Source organism: Oryctolagus cuniculus, chromosome 10, assembly GCF_051225735.1.
Source record: "Oryctolagus cuniculus isolate XC-2025 breed Fujian yellow rabbit chromosome 10, ASM5122573v1, whole genome shotgun sequence".
In the NCBI taxonomy this organism is placed as follows: domain Eukaryota; kingdom Metazoa; phylum Chordata; class Mammalia; order Lagomorpha; family Leporidae; genus Oryctolagus; species Oryctolagus cuniculus.
The window spans coordinates 70,391,829-70,415,592 of NC_142876.1; the positions used below are offsets into that span (position 1 = coordinate 70,391,829).

Consider the following 23,764-nt stretch of genomic DNA (forward strand, 5'->3'; position numbering starts at 1 on the left):
TTTAACTTAGAAGTCAAGCGGTTTACCTTGCCTCATAGTGGTGGAATTTCACAGTGAAAAACTGGGGAGCCCCATTGGTCTAGCATCTTACGATGGCAGTGGATGGCGGAACACGTGCACAGGGAGGATCCCATGGTGAGCTGGGAGGCAGAGAGGATTCGTGCTCGGCTCATAGAATCAGCCCTCAGATACCTGCTGGGGGCAAGTCTCCAGGGACCAAAAGGCCTCCCCCCAGGTGTTCTGCCCAGATGTCATAATTGAATAACACTTAGGTCACCAATTATTAAGATTAATTCATTTACAGTTAAGACTTTGGGGCTTAAACTTTTGCATGATTTTGGAGTGCCAAATTCTGTTCAACCCATAACAGCAGGTACCTGAGAATCCGCGCTATCCTTTCCAGAAGAGTTAGAGATGTAGCTGCTGACAGAAGATTGGTTTGCCTTTGGAGAAAGCTGGAATGCGTGGTCCCCCTGAGAGGTGAGACTGTCTGTGCTGTCAGAGCTCCTCAGTGAGACTGGGGAGGAGGAACACAAACACTGGGTTTGCTGGGCATGGGCCAAGAGCATAGGCAGATTCAGTGGGTAAACCTGAGGCCTCTGGGTCTGGTTGCATGGAGTAGTGACTCAGAAGGAAGAATTTTCTGTAGGTCAGAATAGGTTGGACCCAGACTGGGCCACCACGCGTAGTAAGAGGAACCCAGAAGTGGGATTTGGCAAATCCAAGTTGGTCAAAAACCAGGAAGTGTTCAGATTTACAGCAGGAGCAGAGGAGCCTATGTGGTGGGTAGGCAGAATTCTGATGGATATTTGGGATAATTGGATGCTGTTTATGTTGGCTTTTAAGTCAGCTGCCATTTAACTAAGTGCCTCTGAGGGCTTTTAGAGCAGCTTTTAACAAAAAAAGAGGAGTTACCCGGGTAAGATACAGGATCAAGAGATGAAAGCCGTAGTTCATTTTATCCTAAAAGGATTTTTGCTTTTAGTGAAAGTGGAGTAGCTTACAGACCAGTTTTCTGTGCAAAGTTTTAGAGAACCTGGACAAAGTGGCCAGGGCTGGAAGGACCAGGATCCTGAAGGAGAGGGGATCATGGATGAAGCCTGGCTTTCCAAGATGCCTTTCCCCTTACTCTGCTTGCTGGTTCCTAAGGGACTTGTGGGTGGAGAGGCAAAGACACTTTAACAAAAGTGGTGTCAGAAAATCTGAGACCATGCATAGAGCTTTGGGAGGATTTATGGAGCTGGGAGACAAAACTAGGGGATTTAGCTGTGAAGGCAGTGTGGAACAGGCAGCAGGGAAGAACACTAAGGTGAGCCTGCTGCTCTGCACTGCTGTTCTCTGTAGGGGATTCGCTGCTGAGTTGATATCTCAGGGGTTCTGATGCAAAGAGAAGGCCACTCTCAAAGCCTGGGAGACTGAACTGGCAGGGTCAGGGAGGAGCTGCGGGAAGCATCCTGACTTCTTATGAGGGCCTGGCCCTGACTGAGGAGTAGGAAATTTGAACCTGAAATGGGCAACCTTCCTAAAACACTGAAACACAGCTTTGAACCTGTTTACTTTAGTTCTCTAATTATTACTGTAGTAATTTGTCCTTGTACTGTTTATCAGAAATCAAAAGCAAATTCTCTCTGAAGATTGTAACATTTGCGAGAGCGTCAAATTATCTGATTAGTTTTCTTTTATTTATTTATTTATTTGACAGATAGAGTTAGAAAGTGAGAGAAAGAGACAGAGAGAAAGGTCTTCCTTCCATTGGTTCACTCCCCAAATGGCTGCTATGGCCGGCGCACTGCACCGATCTGAAGCCAGGAGCCAGGTGCTTCTTCCTGGTCTCCCATGCGGCTGCAGGGCCCAAGCACTTGGGCCATCCTCCACTGCCCTCCCGGGCCACAGCAGAGAGCTGGACTGGAAGAGGAGCAACAGGACTAGAATCCAGCGCCCATATGGGATGCTGGCGCTGCAGGCAGAGGATTAACCAAGTGAGCCACGGTGCTGGCCCCCTGGTTAGTTTTCTTAAAATTTTTAATTTATTATTTATTAGAGAGTTGGAGAGAGCGTGCTCCTGTCCACTGGGTTACCACCTCCCAAGTGCCCTCAATGGCCAGGACTGGGTCAAGCCAAAGCCAGGAGCTGGGAACATTCCAGTGCAGGTCTCCCATGTGGGTGGCAGGGATTCAAGTCCTTGAGCCATCACCTGCTGCTTGTGAGGGTCATACTGGCAGGAAACTAAAGTCAGAAGTGTAACTTGAGTGTCTCACCTGGAGTCTTAACCACTAGGCCAGTGCCTGCCCCACATCTCACTGGTTTAGATGCACACTGACTACTGTCCAAAAGAAACTTGACAAGAATGCCAGGAAATATTGCCATATCATTAAAATAAGAAGAAGAAAGGGAAAAAGCACATAAAAAATGATGATGGAAATGGCAGTAGGTGATGTAGACACTGGAATAGTTAGCTATGGATCTAAAAAGCATGGTCATTAATATAGTCAAGAAAGTAGATGACCAGATGGAAAATTTCCCAAGTAAAACAGAATGAGTAAAAAAGACTTAAGTGGAAATTCTGGGAGTGAAAAATACAATGACTGAAATGAGGAATTAAATAGATTGAATAGCAAATTGGACATAAGATATCAACAAACTTTTTAATCTAAGTAAATTTTTAAAAAGTAAGGAGTGAAACAGAGAAAAGAGAAATGGGGAAATAGAGAAGAAATAATAAGAGCCATAGAGACATGATGAAAAGGCCCAAATTCTGCAAATGAAGGGAACAGTGAGAAGTGAGAGGGCGAAGAGGCAGTATTCGAAATGATGCAGACCAAGGTTTCTCCCAAGAAGCTTTGCCAACTCTGGATGTGTTCAATACGGAGAAGACCACACCTGACTCATACATTGTGAAACTGAAGCACAAAGAGGAAGTGTTCAAGTCAGAGCAGAACATTGCCATCAAGGGATAGCTGGAGGACTGACCACTGACTTTTCAACAAAAACAATGGAAATCAGAAGACAATGAAATGACAGTTTCTGCAGTTACGAAAGAAAGTGATTGTCTACCTAGGATTCTATTTGCAGTGAAAAGATCGTTCAAAAATGAAAACAACCAAAGGAAGTTTTCAAGCAAACAAAAGCAGAGAGACCTTGTCTTCAGAAGACCTGCAGTAGAAAAAAGGCCAAAGGGAAGTCTTCAGGCCAACAGAAACATGGGCCTGGATGGAAACTTGAAATATAGGAAGGACAGAAGAGCAACGAAAGCAATAAAGGACATGAGCGCTGACTGCAGAACAACAGTGTCTGTGGGGGTGTGCTAGAAGTAGAAGTAGAAGTAAATTACATGATGGTAGCATGAGGGCTGGGGGTGGAGTGCAGATCCTACCACTGTCCAACAAACTGCTGATGAACTAATTTCTCTTAGACTCTGGTAAGTTAGGGGGCACGTGGTCATCTCCAGAGTCAACACTGCAACAATAGTCGTGTGTAATTAGCATTTTAATAGGAGGCGGGAGATTGAAATGATGAGTTACTCAGGAATCCAAAAGAAAATCAGAAAGGAGAGATACAGAAACACAACAGATAGGACACACTGAAAACAAATAGCAACACAGTCATTTTTCACTCATATAATTACATAAAATGCAACTGGATAATAATAGACAGAGGGTGTCAATCTGGATAGTTAAAATTGTCTGCTGCTTGCAGTAGACATCCGTTAGATGAAAGAATAGAGAAGGGGTGAAAGTAAAAGCATGGAAGAAGACACAGGATGCAAACACATCAGCCGAAAGGCAGCTGGGGTAGCTGTGATGCCAAACATCACAAAAGTAGACTTTAAAGCAAGGGTCAATGATAAAGATATTTATCATAATGACAAAAAGTCAGTTCTCAGGGAAGCAGTGTTCCTTAAATTGCCACCGAGAGATATTCCGTAAATCTCACCCAGATGTGCCCTAAGCCCTTGGGGAGTTTCAGTCGGTGGACTCCTGACTTCTACCCACAAGTGTGGTGTACATGTCCCCAAGAGATTTGATGGAAAGTGCTCACCTGATCAACTACTCAGATGATTGTTTTTTCTTTTTTTAAGATTTATTTTATTTATTTGAACGACAGAGTTACAGAGAGAGGTAGAGACAGAGAGAGAGGTCTCCCATCCGCTGGTTCACTCCCCAGATGGCCGCAACAGCTGGAGCTGCACTGATTTGAAACCAGGAGCCAGGAGCTTCTTCTGGGTCTTCCACGAGGGTGCAGGGGCTCAAGGACTTGGGCCATCTTCTACTGCTTTCCCAGGCCGTAGCAAAGAGCTGGATCAGGAGAGGAGCAGCTGGGTCTCGAACTAGCACCCATATAGGATGCCGGCGCTTCAAGCCAGGGCTTTAACCCGCTGCACCGCAGTGCTGGCCCAGATGACTGTTTTTTCTAGAAGAGTGTTTCATGTTTGTCTGATTTCACTTTGATGGATTTAGATGACATTTTAAAAATATATTTATTTATTTATTTATTTGAAAGGCAGAAAGACACACACAGATGGCAGAATCTCCCATCTGCTGCATTCCCCAAATGCCTCAATGGCCGGGACTGGGCTAGGCTGAAACTAGGAGCTCAGAACTACATCCAGGTCTCCCACATGGCTGGCAGGGGCCCAAGCACTTGGAGCATCTTCTGCTGCTTCTCCAGGTGCATTAGCAGGGACCTGGATTGCAAACAGAACAGCCAGTCTCGAACTGGCACTCCATATGGGATGCCTGCATTGCAGGTGGTGGCTTAACCTGCTGTGCCACAATGCCGACCCCATAGGTAGAATTTTTCACTGGAAGACATCCATCACTTAAACATTAAAAATTGAAATGGATTATCCTCCATCTTTTTAATGTGTGTGTAACACAGATTGGTTGAGCCACTGTTGCTATACCTGTATAGTTTCTCTGGTGCCTGTAGAAGAACTTGTTGAACTATATTTATTGAACATGGAAAATGTTGAATTAAAGAAAAGCAAGTTGCAAAACAGTGTGTACACTGTGATCCCACTTCAGTTGAAAATGTATATATTTATTCATATAGGAAAAAAATCTGGAAGAATATACAAAAAATAAGTAATGTTTCTGTCTGAATAATGGGATTATGGATGATTTTATCTTTTTTTCTTTTCTGTACTTTTTATATTCTCCAATAAACATTTATTGTACAATGAAAATAAAAGCTATTTAAGAATGAAAACTTCATTATAGGAAAACAGCTATTTCTTTCTGCCAGGGGAGTCTCTCTTTTTAAAGGCTTTGTGAGTGTACACCTGAATTTCATACCAGGTTTCGTGTTCTCCTCTTGATGTCATTTGGAGTTGACTTTTCCATTCTGAGATGTAGTGACTTGGTCACTTGGTCACTTGGTCAGTGAACCTTGCTATCCTTGTGTGCACTGTTAAGGCACTGTCAGCACTAGGCGTGTTCTCTCCTGCAGAGGTGAGGCCATACCACCTGGAGCCCCCTACCTGTGAGGCAGTACCACTCCCTGCTGCCACTTATGCCTGTGGCCAACTCTGATTTCTGGGAATGAGAATAAACTCATGGTGAACCACACATGTGTTCTCGAAAACTGAATAAATGCCCATTAGTGAGGCTACGCATGCGCGCGCGCGTGTGTGTGTGTGTGTGTTTCATTTGAATTTAACCTGGCACTGTATAACTGTGGGAACCTGAACACCACTTTCAATATGAGGTTAGGTATTCCGTGATTCCAGAGCCAATGGAGGAAGGGCCAGTGACATCTCCACGTATCTGTCTGTGGTGCTGTGGTGCTGTGGTGCTGGCTGTGCCACGGGCCCAGGTTTTGTGGGGGATAGGGATTCCCCAGCTGGATTTATTCCAACTTCTCGTGTCTGCCTCAGAGAGGAATTCAGAGCTGAGACATAGATGAAGTGCAGGAGCAGAAGCAGGATTTATTTAAAGAGATTAAAGGGATAGTACACGCTCAGAAGTGAATGCGGGAGAATCCCAGGCACCCGTGTGTGGCTGCCCCCTTTTTTGGGTAGGGGTCGTGTCCTCATTGAATATACAGAGGAGGTGGAGTTTGGGTGGGGTTCAGTGCACATGATGATCCTGGGAAGGATCCATGCAGTCTTCACATGAAGCGCAGCATACACGTGTTCATCATGGCGTCTTCATGGTGGAGGAGGCCCGGGTGCATCACGGGATGGTGGGTGTGATGAATTAGCGTGTAAGGGGGTGGACTTTTTAGCAGTGCAGAGCTGAGGTACAGAGGCTCTGGAATCCTGTTGGCTCCTATGTTCACTAACCCCCTGCCCAGCCCACAGCACAGGGAGGAACTTGGTGTTGAAGCTCCTGTCTGATGGGCTGTTGGTGAATATGAGTGACTCTGCAGTCACCCATGGTAGCTTTGTGGTAGGTTGTGTTTCCCCTTCCCTGTTGGCTCAGTGTCCCTGTTCTTCTCTCTGGGGCATTGGAAGCTTGCCATTTAGCCTCCTCTCTCCTGGTATCTCACCTCCTGGAGCAGGGGTTCACACTTAATCCAGTAAAGCTCTTTGTATGCAAATGATGGAGGAAAATCACTTCCTTTGTAAAATAATGGTTTTATTGATTAGGTAGCCTGGCCCTGGCTCAGCTGTGCATCCACCCTGGCTTGGAGTCCTGGGAGGACTCATCCATTGTACAAGGTTTTCAGATGCTGAGTGAGGAAAGCCTATGATTTCAGAGAGAAGGATGAATACTTGTAATAGGAACCCAGACTCTTCCTGGACTCAGAGCCTACTGCTTCTGTTAAGGCATCAGGCCATGAAGTGCGTGAACCCCTGCACTGCTCAGTTTTAAGAAATGCCACTGCGGCTCTTCCTGTGAAGCCCTTTACCCTGGGTGCAGACTTCCTGTGCATGGATCACTGCTCCTCTCTCTGCTACCACCTTCAGTCCACGTGGACTTTCCGGTTTACACAAGCACAGATTCCTTCTATAAAGAAGCCGCAAGAGGCGTCGTTCGTCCCAGTTCATCGGCAGGAAACAGAAGTGTTCCAAGGCGGAGCGGCCTGCCCAGGTCCACAGCTGCTGAGTGTGGGCCAGGGCAGTGCCCAGGCTTTCTCTTTGGTTCGATGGTATTTTGTTTGCAGCTGCCCCTCTGCTTCCCTGGCCTTTGGAGGATCAGGAAAGGTAGAGTTTTAGAAGCTGATGGAGCCAGGACTTGAAGTTTCCCTTCAGGAAATTATTGAGACACTTGTTAAGTTAAATTCAGTTTTGCTCCCTCAAGTTATTACAGGATGACATTTTCATTGTGGGTTTTTTTTTTTTAAGATTTATTTTATTTATTAATTTGATTTAAATTGGTTATCACTCCCCAGATGGCTGCAATGGTCACAGTTGGGCCAAGCCAATGCCAGGAGCCTGGAACTCTATCCTGGTCTCCCACATGGGTGCAGGGGCCCTGGCACTTGGGCCATCTTTCAATGCTTTTCCCAGGCCAGTAGCAGGGAGCTGGATCTGAAGTGGAGCAGCCGGGACTTAAACTGGCCCCATATGGGATACCAGCCTAGCAGGTGGTGGCTTAACCACCTTTTTTTAATTTTTAATTTGCTTTTAATTTATGACCAATGATACTGGCTTTCTGTTGATGGTAGTCATATAAATTGTCCTTTTTTTTTTTTTTTTTTTTTTTTGACAGGCAGAGTTAGACAGTGAGAGAAAGAGAGAGAGAAAGAAAAGTCTTCCTTCCGTTGGTTCACTCCCCTAATGGCTGCCACGGCCAGCGCGATGCGCCGATCCGAAGCCAGGAGCCAGGCCCTTCCTCCTGGTCTCCCATGTGGGTGCAGGGCCCAAGGACTTAGGCCATCCTCCACTGCCCTCCCGGGCCACAGCAGAGAGCTGGACTGGAAGAGAAACAACCAGGACAGAATCCAGCGTCCCAACCGGGACTAGAACCCAGAATGCCAGCGCCACAGGCGGAGGATTAGCCTTGTGAGCCTTGGCGCCAGCCATAAATTGTCCTTTTAAACAAACTTATTTTCAGTCAAAAGACTGACTTGAATTGTAGAAACATGATCAGTAAATAGCACAGAAGGCCTGTACATATCAAAACCACGAAGAAGGCCCTTTAGTGGCTGAAAGTCTGGAGACCCTGACTAAGATGGCCTTTCAGTGTGTGCATGATTGGCACCTGGCTCTGAAACTGGTGTGATTGCATGCTCAGGTCATGAGACATTCGTGATTTTATAATAAAAATCTTTTTGACCCAAATGCTCCCAAATGGAAGAAGGAATGAAAAGTAAAGCAAAAAAAAAAAAAAAAAAAAAAAAAAAAAAAAAAAAAAAGTATGATTCATTGACCATAAAAATGTTTTGCTGTGACTTGGAAACAATGTTTTGTTGTGAATTGGAAGCCAGTCACCTCTGACGGTGCTGAGATTTCAGCTGGGTGATAGGATGATGATGCATTTCATTACACATCTCATTAGAAGCTCTTCTGTAGCTTTACATAGCTTTTCTGTTTTCAAGAGAGGATGCTGTGCCTTTGATGGAAAAAGAATCGTTAAATCCTTAGCTGCATCTCTGACTTGGGCAACTCTGCTTTCAAGTTTATATTAATCTAATTAGGCGGAGATGAAGTCCTGTTTTGACATAATCTTTTTTTAAAGAAATTTTGAAAATGTTTATTTTCATCTACTTGAAAGGCAGAGTGACAGATAGATCTAATCTTCTGTCCACTGGTTCACTCCCATGCACAGAGCAGCCATGACTGGGCTGGGCCAAAGTCAGGAGGCTAGAACTCAATCCGGGCGTCCCACATGGTGGCAGGTGCTCAGGCACTGGAGCCCCTTCTGGTGCTCCCCTAGGGGCATTAGCAGGAGGTTGGATTGCAAGCAGAGGCTGCGGCAGGCCGCCATCCCAGGTACTCCAGTATGTGATGCGGGCATCCCAAGCTGTGGCTGAACGGGCTGTGCCACAAACCCTGCCCCTGTTGCGTCTTTATTTAGACTTGTCTGTTGCTTCTGGCCCGAGAGGGAGCCCTATGAACTAAGGCATCTCAGACGAGGGAGGGGTCTGCTGCTTGCCTTGTAGGATTGCACTGGGAACAGTGCTCCTGAACCCCTTCATGCAGTTCCTGGTGGATGAATGAATTGGCCAGGGGTGACCCTGACTGTGCCTGAAGCCTTCCAGGAACAGAGAACTCCCTACCTAAGAAGGTGGCACTGTCCTATTTCTGGACAACTCTAATTTTGGAAACCTCTTTATATGGAGCTGAAAAAATCCGTCTGCAAGTCGCGCTGCGTAGGCTCCGTAAAGGCTTGAGGAACGCTGCTCCCTGCTGTGACATGGCCCCGGTGGGAAGCAAGGTGATACTGAGCTGGTGGAGCATGTGTCTCCACCTCAGTGTGCTTTGGCGTTGCCCCCAGTGTCAGGTAGACTGTGTTCAAGTTCAGCTCGGAGATTCCAAGCCTAACAGGATGTTGTGGGTTCCCCATTGGGATTTCCTGCACATGGGCCCCTTTCAGTTGCTGGCCGTGCAAGCCTTGCTTGTGTCTGCAGCTGACCTGATTTCAGTGAATCAGTGGGGAAGAGTCAGTGGGAAGTAGTGAGTAAATGAACTGTTTTAGGGAGCCAGAACGAGTTTAGCGGAACAGGGCTTGAGATATACTTGATTCGGCAGCTGCTTTTTCATAGCCCCCTTTGGTCCTCCTCTCATCATGCAGAGGGTGTTCATTTCTCTTTCTTTCTTTCTTTCTTTCTTTCTTTCTTTCTTTCTTTCTTTCTTTCTTTCTTTCTTTCTTTCTTTCTTTCTTTCTTTCTTTCTTTCTTTCTTTCTTTCTTTCTTTCTTTCTTTTTTCAGGCAGAGTTAGAGAAAGAGAGAGACAGAGAGAAAAGTTTTCCTTCTGTTGGTTCACCCCCAAAATGGCCAATACGACCGTCGCGCTATGCCGATCCGAAGCCAGGAGCCAGGTGCTTCCTCCTGGTCTCCCATGCGGGTGCAGGGCCCAAGCACTTGGGCCATCCTCCACTGCCTTCCTGGGCCACAGCAGAGAGCTGGACTGGAAGAGGAGCAACCGGGACAGAATCCGGCGCCCTGACCGGGACTAGAACCTGGGGTGCCGGCACTGTAGGTAGAAGATTAGCCAAGTGAGCCGTGGTGCCGGTCGAGGGTGTTCATTTCTATCTACAGGATCCTCGGGGGTTCTGAGAGGGTGCACTCCCCAGTCTCGCCTGCCCCAGCAGACAGACTCTTCCCTGAAGGTCAGGTTCGTGTTCTGTTCCCACACCTCTGGGTCTGCCCACCAGGAGCTGCTTCTCATCTCAGTAGTCTGCTCGTGTGGTGGCTTCCTTCTGAAAGGTATCCCTGTGACTTCAGCTGTAGCAGCAGACAGTTCAGATCGTGTCTGTAGGCCTGGAAAAGTGTGATGCTGGAAAATCATCATTCATTTGGCCGTTAGCGGCAATTCAGTTTTTCTCTTTTGCACTCTATTAAGCTCCCTCAGTTTTTAAGTGCTTGTTGACTGCTCTGAAATAGTTTCTTTGTGTTTTCCAGGCGATTTTACAGCTGCTGTATTTGGATAATTACAATGGTGCCTCTTCTTCCAAAGATAATGTACAAGAATAAACACAGAAACTTAAAATCCTTATTTGCGAAGACAGCAGTTGAAAGTGCCTGTTGTTATATCTAGAAGGGTTTTTATATATATTAAAAAAAATACTAGCTGTGCTCGCTTCTTTTAGTGAAACGTGGGAGCATTGACTTACAGTATAGAAAAGTTTAAGAGGAAAACCAAGCGGTACAGTCAGATTCTGTGTTGTAGTCTCCACACTTAATGTAATCTGACAGTTACTGCTCTCTGAAAAATGCAGGTGTGTTTTCCTCTTTAATCTTTCTTTTATATAAGGAATTGTATTTCAAACCTGGTTTTAAACATGGCGCTCACTTCCTTTTGTACGCAGCTTTAGATATCCCGATCAGTTTGCGGATGATGTAAATTTGCATCCTGTCAAGGCTTCCACTCCCCGTGCTTCTTCTTCATTGTGAAGTCAGTAGCATCACCTCTTTGAATTGCCACTTTTCCGAAGCCTGCTTGTTGGGGAACCAGTTGGCAAGAGGAGCAGTAGGAAGAAAGCTCCTTTCCTTCAAAGGACAAAGCTTGGGAAAAGCTTTGCCTTTGTTCTTTAGAAATATATATATCTTTATACAGTTTAATGTCTCTGCATACATCTTCTTTGTGTGTTTGCCTTCGCCAGTGGAATGTCTTTCTTATGAGAACCTCCTGGAAGTGAGATCTTGCACCATAAAAATGGTGAAGGACTGGCAATCAGGAGAGGAATGGCAGCTTTAAACAGAATAATGATTTAATGCAAAGATTGTATGGCTGCATCAGTTTTTGTGTCCCAAGCAGGAAATAGAAAGTAAATATGTTAAAGCTTTTTTCTCTTCTCTTGCTCCAAAATCAGGCCCTCCGCTGGCAGAACCAGGACTAGAATGAGGTGCCACATTTAAGGAATAATCAAAAATGCAAAAACAAACCCCACAAATCCTCCAGTAGTTAAGGTCCACAATATTTTAATGTAATATCTTATAAAATAAAAAATCTGATAAAATTCCACAGCAAACAAAGTCTTCAGTCTTGGGAATGATATTTAATGTAGATAGGTGTGGGGAGCAACTCGGACTAGACTGTTACTGGAATTAAGACTTATTCTATGCATCTGCTCTCCCACAATATGGCGCTGAGAAGGGCGTAACAACTTCTATGCAGCTGCCTCTCGCCAACTTGAGTGATGACCTGCAGGAGCTGATCCTGCTCCTGATTGGAGGAGAGCAGCGTACTAGGCGTGTGGGTAGCAGAGTTGGGATTGGTGGAAGAGGACTATAAAGGAGGAGAGAGACAACATGCACCGGGAACATCTATCTGAAGGAACACCTGTGCAGCCCCCGAGAGAGCCGGTCGGCGGTGTGCCGCTCTCCCGTGGAAGTGGGGAAAGTGGCAGGGGGAACCACCCTTCCACGGAGGTGGAAGGGACGGTAGCCAACCCGGGAAGAACCAGCGGCAAACCCGGGGAGGGCCGAGCAGACAAAAGAACAGCGCAGGGTCCTGTGTCGTTCCTCCACGAAGACGGGGAGCGACAGATAGGATCTAAGAGTTTCCAGTGAGTATTTGAGAATAATTTATTAACCTTCTCCTAGTGTTGTCATTCCTTAGTGAGGTTTCCATCATATAGAAGAAAAGAGTCAAGTTCGGGGAAGGAGATAATCTTTAAAGAAATCATCCAAGTTAGTATACCATGTCTTGAAGATGAATTATATGTAATTAATCTCTGTTAACCATATTGGGTTCTCGTGTATATTTCTTTGACAAGGTTCTGGGGTAATTTAATTTATGGAGTATCTACTCTGTGTAAAGAATGCAAGGGCAGAAGTGGAGGAGACCGAGAAGCCTGGCTTTCGGTTTGAGCCTGCTGATTTTGAGTTGATGGTGGGAGTGGCACCCTCAGGTGGTAACAGAGCACAACCAGACGCATCTCCCAACCTGTGAAGTGAGACTCCCAGTCATGGGTGGATCTCCGTGGGAGATTGGTGCTAGAGTTTTGAGACTGAGAGCAAGACCTCAAGAGATGGAAAGATCTGGAGCATGCAGTAGGCCTGTGAGAAGGCTTTACTCAAAACTCAGCCCGGCCTAACCCAGCCCAGTGGAGTCGTAGGTCGCAAACCAGCAGGCACCAACTCCTCCCCTCATCCTGTGGACCACCTTGTTAAAAGAGAGGTTGAAGCACTCGCTGCGTGGCCTCATTCATGTTGACTTCAGCAACCGTGGACTTCTAGTTACTCTTCTTGAAACTGCTGGGTGCTTAGGGGCTAAGTGTAGTTTCCTTATCTACACAACGGAGATAGACAGTAGATTTTGCAGGGTTGCATGTGATTAAACGAGACTAAGCGGTTAAAAAGTGCAACACAGCAGGTGTTGAAGTAACAGGTAGAGTCTTATCTTTATCATTATTACTATCAATAATACACGGTCTCCTAGGTAGGTGCCCATTTCCACCTTTGTTTACTGGGGAATCATCTCCTGTTCTTGGAAGCCATCATCTGTTTTTTTTTTTGTTTGTTTTTTTGTTTTTTTTTTTTAAAGATCAATTTATTTATTTATTTGAAAGTCAGAGTTACATGGGGCCTGTGCCATGGCTCACTTGGTTAATCCTCCGCCTGTGGTGCCAGCATCCCATGTGGGCGCTGGGGTTTTAGTTGCTTCTCTTCCAGTCCAGCTCTCTGCTGTGGCCCAGGAAAGCAGTGGAGGATGGCCCAAGTGCTTGGGCCTTGCACCTGCGTGGGAGACCAGGAGGAAGCACCTGGCTCCTGGCTTCAGATCGGTGCAGCGCCGGCCATACCGGCCATTTGAGGAGTGAACCAGTGGATGGAAGACCTTTCTTTCTGTCTCTCTCTCTCTCATTGTCTATAACTCTGTCAAATTAAAAATTAAAAAAAAAAAAAAAGGAAAGCGTTATAGAGAAGAGAGGGAGAGACAGAGAGAAAGACCTTTTCATCTGCTTGGTTCGTTCCCCAGATGGCCATGATGGTCAGTGCTGGGCCAGGCTGAAGCCAAGAGCCAGGGGTCTCTTCCAGGTGTCCCACATGGGTGGCAGGGGCTCAAGTACTTGGGCCATCCTCCACTGTCCTTCCCAGGCCATCAGAAGGGAGCTGGATGGGAAGTGGAGCAGCTGGGACACAGACTGGCACACATGTGGGCTGCTGGCACTGCAGATGGTGGCTTTATCCTCTACACCACAATACTGGTCCCAGAAGCCAGTCCCTTGTGCCAGGTCTGTTGCTTTTCTGTTGTCCAGTGCAGAGGTCTCTCTCTCTAGACATCTGACTGATCATCCAGTTGTCATCTGAGCAAATGCTGATGACAGTGAAAGTGTCCAATCATTTTGTAAGTATTAATTCATGAATCCGCACACAGCTGGGTGAGGTTATTTCCTCCAGCACGGTGCCTGGCCCTCAGCTGATTCTAAGTGTCTGTGCCATTGAAGACCATAGTGCTGTGAAACTAAGGAAGCAACTTCAAGTAGTGCACAGGCAGCAGCCTCACTGTGCTGCAGGTTTAAAACTGGATAAGGACTGACTGAGAAAGCACCATCAAAATAGCAAGACGGAGTCCTTGAAGAGCACAATGTCAGGCAGGTCTTCATATCAAAACCGGGTGGCGAGGAAAAGAGATATTCATGTGGTGCGTGCGTTTTTTGTTAATTAGTTTGTTTGTTTTTAATTAAAGATTTGAGGGTCCAGCGTTGTGGTGCAGCGCTAGCATCCTATACAGGCACAGATTCCAGACCTGGCTGCTCTACTACTACTACTACTTCTTCTTCTTCTTCTTCTTCTTCTTCTTCTTCTTCTTCTTCTTCTTCTTTTTAAGATTTTATTTATTTATTTGAGAGGTAGAGTTACAGACAGTGAGAGAGAGAGAGAGAGAGAGAAAGGTCTTCCTTCCATTGGTTCACCCCCCAAGTGGCCACTACGGCCGGCGCGCTGCATCAATCTGAAGCCAGGAGCCAGATGCTTCCTCCTGGTCTCCCAGGAGGGTGCAGGGCCCAAGCACTTGGGCCATCCTCCACTGCCTTCCTGGGCCACAGCAGAGAGCTGGACTGGAAGAGGGGCAGCCGGGACTAGAACCCGGCGCCCATCTGGGATGCTGGCGCCGCAGGAGGAGGATTAGTCAAGTGAGCCATGGCACCAGGCCCTACCTTCAATTTTTGAAATATGACCTTAGTCAAGTGGTTGGAAAACATAAAAATATATAAAACGTAAAATATATATCTCTCTGTTCTCCATCTATCTAGTCCTCTCATTTCCCAATATCTAACCATGCTTAATATTTTCCTATTTATGCGTCCTCCAATTTTTGCTTAAAGATTTATTTATTTACTTGAAAGTCAGAGTTACACAGCAAAAAGGAGAGGTAGAGAGAGACAGAGAGAGAGGTCTTCCATCTGTTGGTTCACTCCCCAATTGACTGCAACTGGCGGAGCTGTGCCGATCCAAAGCCAGGAGCCAGGAGCTTCTTCCAAGTCTCCCATGCGGGTTTAGGGGTCCAAGGACTTGGGCCATCTTCTACTGCTTTCCCAGGCCATAGCAGAGAGCTGGATCAGAAGTAGAGCAGCTGGGTCTCAAACTGGCACCCACTTGGGATGCTGGCAGTGCAGGTAGTGGCTTTATCCACTATGCCACAGCACCGGCCCCAATGCCTCCCCAAATTTTAAGCATGTAAAATCAAATAAAAATGCATTTTTACTTCTGTGCCCAAAGTTTAGATTCTATACACCCTGTTTCACACGTTATTTCACTTAACAATTTATCTTAGAAATCTTCACTTACCAGTTTGGGAGAGCTGCATGGTTTTGACCAGATTCAATGAATAGATCAGCTCCCCCAAATCACATCATATAAATTGAATAACCATATGTAGACATATTTATCCACATGTGAACATACATTTGTAGGAAAAGTCCCCAGAAGTGAAATTGCTGGGTTAAGGGTATTGGCATTTGTAGTTTTGAGTTATTATTACCAGTGCTCACCCTCAGAGTGCACCAGTTCACATAATTGTCAGTGATATACTGTAGTCTTGTTTCTCTGTACCTTTGCCAACAGCGTACATTAGCAATTTGTTTTCTATTTCTATCAATCTACGAGGTGAAAAAAATGTAAGAGTAATTTAATTTGCATTTCTTTTTATTATGAGTGAGACTAAATGTCTTGAAGAGTTATTAGCAATTGATTTTCTTCAACTGCATGTTAATACTGTCCCTATTTTCCTGTTGGATCGTTGATCAATTTGTGGATCCTGTAGTCAAATTTCTCAAACTTTTGTGACTTCTGGTTTTAGAGTCTTAGTTAGGAGGATCTTCCATAGTTATAATGGAATTTCCTCACCCTATTGCAACTTTTAAATCTTTTATATACTTAGAATGTGTCATGCTTCAGTGTTACTGATCCAGTTTCCCCCCAAGATAGTTTTTTGATTCTAATATTACTTATTGCATAACATAACTCTTTAAAAATTTTATTTTCCTTCTTTGTAAGGCAGAGTGACAGAGCAAGAGAGAGAGAAAGAGAACATGTACTCCATAGAATACTATACAGCAGTCAAAAACAATGAAATCCAGTCATTTGCAACAAAATGGAGGAATCTGGAAAACATTATGCTAAGTGAATTAAGCCAGTCCCAAAGGGACAAATATCATATGTTCTCCCTGATCGGCGACAACTAACTGAGCACCAAAGGGGAAACCTGTTGAAGTGAGATGGACACTATGAGAAACAGTGACTTGATCAGCCCTTGTCCTGACTGTTGATGTACAATGTAATACTTTATCCCTTTTTGTATTTTTGTTGTTGTTGTTCTAGTTCTGTTGGTTGAACTCTGTAATTAACACATAATTATTCTTAGGTGTTTAAATTTTAACTGAAAAGTGATCCCTGTTAAATATAAGAGTGAGAATAAGAGAGGGAGGAGATGTACAATTTGGGACATGCTCAATCGGACTTGCCCCAAATGGTGGAGTTAGAAACGTGCCAGGGGATTCCAATACAATCCCATCAAGGTGGCATGTACCAGTGCCATCTCACTAGTCCAAGTGATCAATTTCAGTTCACAGTTGATCACACTGATAGGTCTAAGAGTCAAAGGGATCACACAAACAAGACTAGTGTCTGCTAATACTAACTGATAGAATCAAAAAGGGAGAGAACAATCCAATATGGGAAGCGGGATACACAGAAGACTCATGGAATGGCAGATATCCTAAATAGCACTCTGGCCTCAGAATCAGCCCTTATGGCACTGGATCTGGCTGAAGAGCCCATCAGAGTATTTTAGGCATGGAAAGCCAAGACACTCTGGAAAAAAAAAAGAAGAAGACCTAAACGAAAGGTCTCTGTGAGTGAGATCCCAGTGGAAAGAACAGGTCTTCAAAGAAGGAGGTACCTTTCTCTGAAGGGAGGAGAGAACCTCCACTTTGACTATGACCTTGTCTGAATAAAATTGAAATCAGCGAACTCAAAAGGCTTCCATAGCCTTGGCAACTCATGGCTAGAGCCTAGGGAGATTACTGACGCCATAAACAAGAGTGTCAGTTTGTTAAGTCAACAACAGGAGTCACTGTATACTTACTTCTCATGTGGGATCTGTCTTTAATGTGTTGTCCAATGTGAAGTAATGCTATAACTAGTACTGAAACAGTATTTTATACTTTGTGTTTCTGTGTGGGTGCAAACTGATGAAATCTTTACTTAATATATACTAAATCGATCTTCTGTATATAAAGAGAATTGAAAATGAATCTTGATGTGAATGGAATGGGAGAGGGAGCAGGAGATGGGAAGGGTGCGAGTGGGAGGGAAGTTATGGGGGGAAAACCATTGTAATCCGTAAACTGTACTTTGGAAATTTATATTTACTAAATAAAAGTTAAAAGAGAGAGAGAGTGAGAGAGATCTTCCATCTGATGGTTCACTCCGCAAATGGCCACCTTGGCTGGGGCTGGGCCAGGCTGAAGCCTAGAGCCAGGAACTCCATCTGGGACTCCCAGATGGGTGGCAGGGGTCCATATATTTGGGCCATCCACTGTTTCCCCAGGAGCATTAGCAGGAAGCTGGATCAGAAGCAGAGCAGCCAGGACTTGAACCGGCACCCATGTGGATCACCAGCGTCACAAGCAGCAGCTGAACTCGCTGCTCCAGGACTCCGGCCCTGCATAATCCTTTACCCACTGACTGGAAAAGTCACCTTTATCATACATTCAGTTCCCCATTTGCATTTGGATTTTGTTTTGGATTCTTTAGTCTAATTTGTGGGTTTATTCTTTTAATCATTATTTTTAATTAGTGTACAGTTAGTAAGCTCTTATACATGTATCAATATCTGAGATGACTTTCCACTTACCTTTAATTTCCTTGGTTATACTTTTTTTTTGTTACTCTTTCCATTTTCGTTTTAGAATAAAGCTTGTCTGGGTTTTCTCCTTTTTAAATATTTATTTATTTATTTAAAAGGCAGAGCTACAGAGAGGACGAGGGAAAAAGAGAGAGAGAGAGAAGGGATCTTCCATCTGCTCGTTTACTCCCCAAATGGCTGCAAAGGCAGGAATTGGGCTGATCTGAAGCCAGGAGCCAGGAACTTCTTCCAAGTCTCCCATGCAGATGCAGAGGGCCAAGCACTTCGGCCATTTCTGCTACTTTCCCCAGCCATTAGCAGGGAGCTGGATCAGAAGTGAAGCAGCTGGGATAAGGATTGGCACCCAAATGGGATGCCACCATTGCCACCATCGTAGACAGTGACTTTACCTACTATGCTGCAGTGGCCGCCCCAAGGTTGTCTAGCTTTAAAAGTGTATTTTTATTGGAATCATGATACATGAATCCATTTCATTTATAGTGTTGAGTCTTCCTGTCTTAGATCATGGTTTATCTTTCCACTTGTTAAGATTGTCTTTTGTGTTCACCATTTGTGTTTTAAAGTTTTTTGAAGAAAATTTTGCAAATCTTGCTGGTGTTTATTCCTGGAAGCTTAATCTTTTTTATTGCTACTGTAACTAGGACCTTAGTGTTTGTAGCATGCAATTGAGTTATTTGCAAATAGCCATCATTTTACCTATTGTTTATATATATACCTATTGTTTATATATATATACATATATATATGTATATATATATGTATATATATACAATTTCTTACTTGGACCGTTATCTGATCAATCATCTGGTTTCTCCAGCACAGTGTGATGGGGCTATACACGTCTTGTTAGTGTTTCATTTGGTGTTTCTTTTTTTAAAATTTTTATTTATTTGACAGGTAGTTAGACAGTGAGAGAGAAAGAGACAGAGAGAAAGGGCTTCCTTCCATTGGTTCACTCCCCAAATGGCCACTATGGCCGGAGTTACGCTGATCCGAAGCCAGGAGCTAGGTGCTTCCTCCTGGTCTCCCATGCGGTTGCAGGCACCCCAGCACCTGGGCCATCCTCCACTGCCTTCCTGGGCCACAGCAGAGAGCTGGACCGGAAAAGGAGCAACCGGGACTAGAACTCGCGCCCATATGGGATGCTGGCGCCGCAGGCGGAGGATTAACCAAGTGAGCCACAGTGCTGGCCCTCATTTGGTGTTTCTTTTCTTTTCTTTCTTTTTTTTGACAGGCAGAGTGGACAGTGAGAGAGAGAGACAGAGAGAAAGGTCTTCCTTTGCCATTGGTTCACCCTCCAATGGCCGCCGCAGCTGGCGTGCTGCGGCAGGCGTACCGCGCTGATCCGATGGCAGGAGCCAGGTGCTTCTCCTGGTCTCCCATGGGGTGCAGGGCCCAAGGACTTGGGCCATACTCCACTGCCTTCCTGGGCTACAGCAGAGAGCTGGCCTGGAAGAGGGGCAACCGGGACAGAATCCGGCTCCCCGACTGGGACTAGAACCCAGTGTGCCGACGCCTCAAGGCGGAGGATTAGCCTAGTGAGCTGCGGCGCTGGCCCATTTGGTGTTTCTTAATTAAGCATGGTTTATATAATTTATTATAGTACTGTGCTTCTGATACTGAACTGTTTGCATTTCCTAAATAAAGTTCTCTTGATCATTTTATACACGTAGTTAACTTTGGATTTTGCTTGTGGTGCTTTATGATTTTTGTGTTGAAAGTAAAAATTAATAGTATACCTTTTGGGGCCGGTATCTCATATGGGCGCCGGTTCTAGTCCCAGCTGCACCTCTTCTGATCCAGCTGTCTGCTATGGCCTGGGAAAGCAGTAGAAGATGGCCCAAGTCCTTGGGCCCCTGCACCCGTGTGGGAGACCTGGAGGAGGCTCCTGGCTCCTGGCTTCGGATCGGCGCAGTTCTGGCCGTTGCATCCATCTGGGGAGTGAACCAGTGGATGGAAGATCTCTCTCTCTGTCTCTACCTCTCTCTGTAACTCTGTCTTTCAAATAAATAGAATAAATCTTCCCAAAAAAAAGCACACCTTTTCTTTGCTCTGTCAGTCTCACATTTGTTTCATATACAAAATTAGAAGTTTCTCTTTTTCTTTCTCCTGCAGAAGTAGAAATGGCCTCAGCATAATTGCTAGTAGTTGACCACTGCAGCAAAACTCACTTGGCACTCCTGGAAGGCATTAACTCTTTGATAATATTTATTATTTTATCTGTGAGAATTAGTTCTTTCTGTTTTGGAAAATTCAATTTTTACTAGAAATTTTTAAGTCCATCCAGAGTTTAAAAATTTAATTGTAGTGTGTTGAAATTGTAAAAAAATCAACTTTTTTGGGAGCAATTTGAAATTCAGAGGAAAATTAAGCAGAAGCTACAGACTTTTCCACATACTTCCCTGCCCTCACATACCACTGCTTTCCCGGTTCTCAGTATGGTGCGCCAATCGACATTTATTTTACATTCTGTTAGCCTATCCAGAAACATCACCCAAGGCACGTAGTTTACTTTGGGTTTCGCTCTTACTGATGGGCGTTCTGTGGTCTTCAGCAAACGTGAGATGGCAGGCATCCGCCCTTGCAGCGTCATAGATAAGTTAGTTCATGCTCCTAAAATTCCTTTCTGTTCCATTCATCCATTCCTCTCTCCACTCAACACCTGGCAACAGTTAATTTTTTAAAAAAATATTTGTTTATTTGCTGGAAGGCAGATTGACAGAGAGAGGGAGAGAGAGTTCTTCCATCTGACAGTTCACTCTCCAAATGGCTACAGTAGCCAGGGCTAGGCCAGGCTGAAGCCAAGAGCCTGGAACTCCATCTGGGTCTCCCATGTGGGTGGCAAGGGCCCAAGCACCTGGGCTATTTTCCGCTGCTTTCTCAGGTGCATTAGCAGGGAGCTGGATCAGAAGTGGAGAAGGCAGGATTGAGACTATGCTCATATCAATATGGGATGCCAGTGTCACAAGCAGTGGCTTAATCCACTGCACCACAATGCCAGCCCCTTCTTCTGGGTTTTCTGAAGACAGTCTTGTATCTGTGAACACAGTTCTGTTTCCTTCCAAGTCAACATACTTTTTTTTTTTTTTTTTTTTGACAGGCAGAGTGGACAGTGAGAGAGAGAGACAGAGAGAAAGGTCTTCCTTTGCCATTGGTTCACCCTCCAATGGCCACCGCAGCCGGCGCGCTGCGGCCGGCGTACCGCGCTGATCCGAAGCTAGGAGCCAGGTGCTTCTCCTGGTTTCATTTTATTTTCTTATGGCATTAGCTGGGACGTACAATGTGAAGATAAAGTAGTGGTAAGAAGGGCATCCTTGCCTTGTTCTCACCAGGAGAGACTAGTTTCTCACATCGAGTATCGTTTTAGCTGTAGGTCTTTGGTAGATTTTTTTTTTAAATCAAGTTGAATAAGTTCCCCTCTAATCCTAGGGTCCTGAGAGTGGATTGAAATTTAGGTTCATGGTTTCCTCTGAAATTTTTTTGATTTGTGAATTTATCTCATTTGTGTGACTAATATGACAGTTCTGTTTGGTATAAATTCTGTCTTTTTTTTGGGGGGGTATAGTTTTCTTTAAGTCTTCTTCATTATTTATCTTATTTATGTTCTAGTGTTTTGTCTGGGGGGCTATTTTAAATTTATGTTTTATTTTTGATATTTGCAAATGTTTGTGTTTTTTCTATAGGAACCTGGTTGACCACACCTTTATGAATTCCTTAATGACCACACCTTTACTCCCCGGCTTGGTGGAGGCAGGCTCCTGCCCAGAGTCAGGCTCCTGCCCAGAGTCAGGCTGCTCAGCACCTGTCATCTTTGTCCCCATTCCCAGTCTACCCTCCCCTACTTGGTTTTAGTCTCCTTATAGGCTCTCGTTAGGATTTATCTTTGCACTGTTAGCCGTGTATGTATGTACTGCTCGTGTCTTCACACTTGAAGGATATCTTTTTTGATTTCCAGCTATGGGGGAGAAACAGCATTACCCTATCCCTTCCCTATTGCACCAGTGTTTGCTGGCTGCAGTGTCACACCTTCTAGATTTGGTTTATCACTTTAATTTTTGCATGTGCTCTCCGTCTTAGTTCTACAGCTAAATGAATGCATTCACCAGTTTGTTTTGCTTTTGTTTCCCTGATTGTGGGAATTCATTGGGACAGCCATCCCTGAAGGCCCAAATATTTGATTGTTAGTCGCTGGTCTTTCTACTTGAAAGAATGCCTGGCTGGGTAAGCAGTCTTTGGCTCATATTTTATTTGCTGAAATATTTTAAGTGTCTTAAAGAAATGCTGTGCTGAGTTAGGGCATGGGAAGTTACTGTGAAGAAATAGGAGTCCAGCTTTATGTATTCCGCTCTTACAGATGACTTGATTTCTTCTGCTGTTTGCCTAGCTATCCCGAGGAGTTGTCTGTTGTTTTTAATGCCAGATTCAGGAAGTCTGCTTGTGCTAGATTTATCTGTATGGCTATTCAGAGGCAATTTCCCTTGTCATAAGGGTGCCCTCAGCTTTTCTTTCAATATATACATTTAAATCTGTTGGCATTTTGGACATTTTTTACTTTAGAAAAAAAGATTTTATTTATTTATTTGAGAGGTAGAGTTACAATGAGAGGGAGAGACAGAAAGGTCCTCCATCTGCTGGTTCTCTCTCCAAATGGCCTCAACGGCCAGAGCTGAGATCCGAAGCCAAGAGCCAGGAGCTTCTTCTGGGTCTCCCATGTGGGATTAGGGGCTTGAGCCATCTCCTGCTGGTTTCTCAGGCCACAGCAGAGAGCTGGGTCAGAAGGCAGCTGGGACTAGAACCGGCACGCCTGTGCCGCAGGTGGAAGATTAACCCAGTTCACCGGCTCCTGGACATTTTTTCTTGAACAGTATCTCTAAATATTTGTTTCATTTCATTGCTTTTATTTTTGGGGAATTCCAACTGTACATGTGTTGGCCATCATCTGCTATTCTTCAGAATCTATGATTTTTTTTTCTCCCCAATCATTTCTCTCTCTCTCTTTTTTTTTTTTTTTTTTTTGACAGGCAGAGTGGACAGTGAGAGAGAGAGACAGAGAGAAAGGTCTTCCTTTGCCGTTGGTTCACCCTCCAATGGCCGCCGTGGCCAGCGCGCTGCGGCCGGCGCACCGCGCTGATCCGATGGCAGGAGCCAGGAGCCAGGTGCTTTTCCTGGTCTCCCATGGGGTGCAGGGCCCAAGCACCTGGGCCATCCTCCACTGCACTCCCGGGCCACAGCAGAGAGCTGGCCTGGAAGAGGGGCAACCGGGACAGAATCCGGCGCCCCGACCGGGACTAGAACCCGGTGTGCCGGCGCCGCTAGGCGGAGGATTAGCCTAGTGAGCCGCGGCGCCGGCCCTCCCCAATCATTTCTATCACTTTCTTTAGTTCAGTTTCATTTTCTTGGCTTTTCTAAACCATACCTCCACTCACCTTTGTTTTCTATGCTGTCTATTCTATTTCTGGCTCATTTCAACTTCATCTTCAATTCTAACTCTTTTTCCTCTAAAATTTCTTTCTTTTTTTTAAATGTTTTTTTTTTTTTTGAGATTTATTTATTTATTTGAAAGGCAGAGTTACACAGAAAGAGGAGAGGCAGAGAGACGAGAGAGAAAGAGAGGTCTTCCATCCATTGGTTCACTCTCCACTTGGCCACAATGGTGGGAGCTGCGCCGATCCAAAACCGGGAGCCAGGAGCTTCTTCTGGGTCTCCCAAGCAGGTGCAGGGGCGCAAGGACTTGGGCCATCCTCTACTGCTTTCCCAGGCCATAGCAGACAGCTGGATCGGAAGAGGAGCATCTGGACTAGAACCGGTGCCCATATAGGATGCTGGTGCTTCAGTCCAGGACA

At 45.2% G+C, this 23,764-nt stretch overlaps 1 protein-coding gene and 1 long non-coding RNA gene across 2 annotated transcripts in view; both read left to right on the forward strand.

Annotated features, from left to right (window-relative positions):
- The window catches only part of LOC127492483 (uncharacterized), a 149,797-nt gene that overhangs the window by 102,504 nt on the left and 23,529 nt on the right, over positions 1–23,764 (forward strand). The window lies entirely within an intron of this gene.
- Positions 487–18,208, forward strand: LOC149123810 (uncharacterized). Its single transcript, XR_016214177.1, has 2 exons — positions 487–12,117; positions 16,049–18,208. It is a non-coding gene; the product is annotated as an uncharacterized LOC149123810 (long non-coding RNA).